We start from the raw sequence: 5786 nt of genomic DNA on the forward strand, positions 1-5786 counted from the left end.
AACTCTTCGGTCAACCTACTGAGCTTGATTTGATCAAATTGTTCTCCCGGATGTGGAACAATAGACATAGCAGCTGCTTTTAAAGGATCTCTTCTCATTTCCTTCTGCAGGGTGCATGTCTAAAGTTTGGAGGCAGCCATAAGAGTTGCTCTAACCAATCAGTAAAACAGCAGCTCAATTTGAATTCAATCTCTCCCGTTCAGTCCATTTGCATTCCACCATTTTTTCTTCACTTCCCACCTCTGAAAGAGAAATATTGTGCGAACGATCCAGTTTCATTGGTTGTTTTATGGGCATGTGGACATTAAAAGTGTGTTCGGCTTAATCTAAACCATTTCCTGCAAATGTTGCAGCGATATTCCGGAGCATGAGACTGGCAGCAACAATGAGCGGAATGACAATGTCATGTATGCACATTTGAATGCTAAAACTGCTAGCAGGACTGTTGTTTCCCCAGCAGCCTCATTTGTACAGATCTCACAGAGGGCCATCTGACATGCCACAGACCTGGAGTTAAAAAAAGACACGTTCCACCCTCTCGTTGCATCCTGCTGTGTTGAATTGGCCTCTGTGGATGGTTTTATCCTTTGATTCTAGGTACAGGAAAAATGACACTGCAACTAAACATGGCCAAACTTTACACCAGTTACAGGGGAAAATCAGTGAACGTGGAGAAAAAAAGAAAAAAAAAAACGTTGGCGAAACCAAACCCTAACCCCTATTTTCATAGTTGGCATCATAAAAATATAGAAACATGCTTATATAGTCACCCTCAGGCTATCCAAGATGTAGATGAGTCTGTTTCTTCATTAGAACAGATTTGGAGAAATTCATCATTACACACCAATGAATCCGATGTAGTGAATAAACTCATGTTTCATATTGAACAAAAAAACATGCTTGAGGGTATGTGTAATGAATTAAACCTTCATAATCCTCGGGAAGAAGGAGGCGGGAACCGGCGGACAATCAAATCAAGAGTTTAATGACAAAAACAAAACAGCGCGTCAGCCCCTCACAGACGACTGACGCGCACAAGTAAAAATCAAACACAACTAAAACCCAGGCCTGGTCCTCTCTCGTCCGTCACTGTCGTCGCTCCTGTTTTATATCCCTCCATCTCCTCCGTGGGACTCGAGACCGGTGGGTCGAGCAGGTGTCGCTTATTTCCAATCACTACACTGGCCTCGCTCCTGTCCCCACGTCTCTCAGCCCCGCCCCACTCGTCACAGTATGGAATCCCAAATGTGACAAAATTTGAAATAAATGCATAAATAAATATACAATAAATTAATTAATAAGAAAATACAAATAAATAAATAAATAAATAAACAACCACTCTTAACTACTTATAGTTTATTTTTTCATTTTTTCATTTTTTTTTCATTTTATTTATTAATACATTTATTTATTTATTTCCATATTATGTGTCTATTTACGTATTTATTTCTATATTTATTTATTTCCACATTTATGTATTGCTACATTTCTTTATTGGTAGGGAAATAATGAGGGCGTGTTTTACCTCAGGAATAGTAATCGAGCCAGAGTAGGCGACTTGGAAGCTTTGAGGCCACAGTTACACCATGTGTTGTGCCCAAACAAAATAAAAGAAGTGTAGCCTACATGAAGTGACTGTGGGATGAATGACTTAGATGGGAAGTGTGGCTAAAATCTTAGATCACTGGCTATATCATGCTATCTGTATGTATTGGCTACTATGGAGCCTCTAAAGTGACATGCTGGTGGGAAAAATTCGAGGTTGCATAATTATAATTTTTTTAAATCGTTTGTGTTCTCTGGCAAAACTTTTGCGATCCCCAGAGAAACTTAGTTTTCGCCCGCAAAACTTGTGCGTCTACTCGCAAATACATTTGCATTCTCCCGCAAACCACAGACATGTGCAGATTTGGCTGTCATTCAAATTTGCAGTGTTCAGAGTATTTATGCCCAGCTGTTGGTTTAATAGAGTCCATGAGCTGCAGCAATGTAAACATGCGCAGTTGGAGTTTCTACCCTTTGACATATGTAGCTCCTGATACACACGCACACAGTGGCTCTTATAAGGGATTACTGTCAGAGCAGATGACAGCTGTGTGTCTGCTTACAGCATGTTACAGAGCATAAGAGAGATAACTGTTCTTTGAACATGATGCTGGCCTGCTGAGCAGTTCATCGGGCTTCTCGTCCCTGGAGCTTTATGGACTGTTGCATTACAAAAACTTAATCTTGAGATGCACTTACTCCGAGCTGTCAGCGACTGCTTCACATTTTTGTTTATTGCTGCTTTTAAAGGGACTCTCTTGTTGTGGAGCTGCCATTATGAGGTCTGGCCACATATTAGTGAATCTCTCTAAAATCTCACCAGATTAAGTAGCAGTGGTGTCAAAAGTACTGGCATTCATTACTCAAGTAGAAGTATAGATACTAGGGTTTAAAAAGACTTTTGTAGAAGTTGAAGTATCAACTCAAGCTTTTTACTCAAGTAAAAGTGTAAAAGTACTGGTTTAAAAAACTACTTAAAGTATAAAAGTAAAAGTAATGTAAGGGGGAAAAAATGCCATTAAGAACAAAAGCTTAGGCCGCACCACAGGGGCCTATTGTGTACTACCCCACCTCCTCAAAAAAAACATTTTTCTAAAGGCCATAGGCCATAATGACTATAATGTTATATTAAAATGTTTATGTTGAAAAATTTGGGATGCACTAGGCTTCCTGTTTCAGCCGCATATATGAAAATACAAAAATGGTGTGCACATCCCAAACATCCAATTAGGACGCAGGTGCAAGACAACTAAATGATATAGACAAATAAAGAAGTGAAGTCTGAACACTGAAAACTACTGCTCCAGAGGAATTTAATCAAGCAACGTTTCGACCTTCAGGTCTTCCTCAGCCGCATATATGCCCATTTAAAATGAACGCACTTTAGTACAATGCAAATACATTAAAGGACTAGAGATATGATGACTAGTTGCCAATAAGTATTGTTATGGTGCAAAAAGTCAAACTTCAGAGGCTTGTCATCAATAACCTTTAATGGAATGTAAATATACATCCAAGCTTAGCTGCAGGAATCTGCGAGGGCAATGGACAAGAACATTGGTGCAGGCTTAGTAACAATTACTCTTGTATGGTTGTCTATTTACAGTAAACATTATAGTGCTGTCAAAATGAATGATTAATCCAAGTGATTAATCAAAAACTAAAACTGAAAAAGAAATCATAATCCTGATACTTTCTTGATTGATAGCTTCTTGTATTTGGTACATACGTCTGCTATGTCCAGTGTTCGGGGGGTAACGAGTTACAAAGTTGGTATAGCCAACTTATCACAACATTGTCAATCACATCGTCAATCGAAAACGCTAATTTATTAAAACATCTCGCTACTGAACTACCTACAGTAGCTTAATTGGTGGAGGACGAAGAAAAAGCACTCATTTGGTAAATGAGCCAGTAGTGAGAAATAATAACTTTTAAATAGGGTCCAGTGCCTTTTCAATACTTTTAAAATGGTACCGGCTCCTAAACGGTGCCTGAACCGATACTTTTAAAAAAAGAACCACAAAAAAACTATGGATAACTTTAAAGAACATTACAAATATTTAAAATAAATCCATAGCTTGTTGTGCAAGTTGTGCTTCCCTTAATCTAAGGCTAATAAATGTATTTCACAATCTGGGTCATTATTTAATACAAAACCACACATAATGTTTCTGCTGTATCTCTGTCACTCACTCTGATATAAAAGTTAACATGAGTGCTGTCTGTCACTGTCTTAAATCAGTTCTGTGAATTACTGTATGGTCATTCTTTATAAAGTAGCAACAATGTCGTTTTTAAAATACAGTACTGTGCAAAAGTCTTATGGAAAAATTAGTATTTTCTCCCCAAAAAGGGTTTTAAGCCAGTTATTTATATCTTTTGCTGTAGTGTGTCAGTAGGAAATATCAGTTTGCCATTAATTTTAATAATAATCTAGTGCGATTTTGAATGCACAAGCAGTCTGACAACGGCAAAATGAATGTTTGGAAATGTAAACTGATATTTTATACTGACACACTACAGCAAAATATCTAAATAACTGTCCGAACACCATTCTTTTAAGTGAAAATACTAACATGTCTAAGACCTTTGCACAGTAGTGTATGTATAAAGTATGTATGATTAAATTAAGTATATTTAAGTAAGTGTAATTAAAGTATGCGTTCATACAGTATGTGTTAAGGGCTAGATTTTCGCTGGAGGAAACGGCTGTGGTGTGATGAGCGAAAAATTTACAGTTGATGAGAAACCGACTGCCCCCCCGTGGCCTTTTGTAATCTGTATTTATGACAAAGAACTGCACAGACATGGATATTCTAACAATTTATCGATAAACACATACCTTGTCCTCTGTTTGTTTAAGTGCGCATGCGCTGCTCCGTTCGCGGTCTTCGCCTCTGCGGATTGAAGAGCTGAAAGACGGGAGGAGACCGGTCTGACGCTGGTTTCATGTGAAATTTAAGCGGACTGACTCTGAGGCGATCGGGATACCGGTTCCATACCCAACCCTACTTTTAAGAAATATATTTTTTGATAAACGAACCCAAAACTGTCTATGCCCTGGCTGGACTGTGATGTGATTTGTGTCACGTGCAGGTGCGATGGATCGCGTACAAACCAATAGGGTGTCGGAATGGTATATGATTATACTTATCATCCAACCACAATCAAATTCACTCCATCCGGATGGCGCGATTTATCTGGATAGGTTTTTTTTTTTTTTTTTTAATGATGACAAGCCGAAATGAAATAGCAGTAACGAAGCTTTTTTTTAAAATGTAAGGAGTAGAAAGTACAGATACTTGCCTGAAAATGTAAGGAGTAGAAGTAAAAAGTCGGCTGAAAAATAATCACTCAAGTAAAGTATAGATACACCAAATTTCTACTTAAGTACAGTAACGAAGTATTTGTACTTCGTTACTTGACACCTCTGTTAAGTAGTAGAATGATTTTATTTATGAATTGAGCATACATGAAACCATTGTGCTGCTCTGAGTTGGGGGTTTGCAATGTAAAGTAAACTTGTATTTGAAATGTTGTTATTGTGAATAATTTTGTGTGAATTTTCTATACTGTTGATGAAGAAATAGGCATAAAGCTTGTCAGGATTTACTCATTTAGCTTGTTTATGAGCTCACCAGCTTGAGAGCTTGAGACTAAACTACATTTCCCATCATGCTGTGGCTGTACACAAAGGATAAAATACACAGAGGAAGCATCATTTACAACATAATTGATATCATTTACAACTTATGTGTCTCCTTTGAGTGTCCTTGAAAAATAAAAAGAAAGAAATATAGCAAACATGACATTTCTAAACACAGTTTTTTTTAATCTATGGAAGAGTACAGAAATGGTATTACAATATTTTGGTACTGGTGCAATATGAACTTTAAGGGAAGTGAATGTTTCAGAATCAGAATCAGAATCAGAATGAGCTTTATTGCCATGTATGTTTACACATACGAGGAATTTGTTTTCGTGACAGAAGCTCCGCAGTACAACAGAATGACAGCGACAGAACATAAAACACATAATAAAAGAATAAAAAATACAAATAAGTAGATAGTGAATAACAATATACAAATGACAATTGTAGGCAGGTATATTACAAAATGAAGTTGTGTATGTACATATATATTGTGTGCAAAATTTAAGTGTATACTAAGTATGTGTGTTAGATAAATAAAGTGTGTGTGTATATAAATATAAAGTGTAGTGTGTCCGCCGTTATTATA

Source organism: Carassius gibelio, chromosome A22 (genome assembly GCF_023724105.1).
Source record: "Carassius gibelio isolate Cgi1373 ecotype wild population from Czech Republic chromosome A22, carGib1.2-hapl.c, whole genome shotgun sequence".
Lineage (NCBI taxonomy): Eukaryota > Metazoa > Chordata > Actinopteri > Cypriniformes > Cyprinidae > Carassius > Carassius gibelio.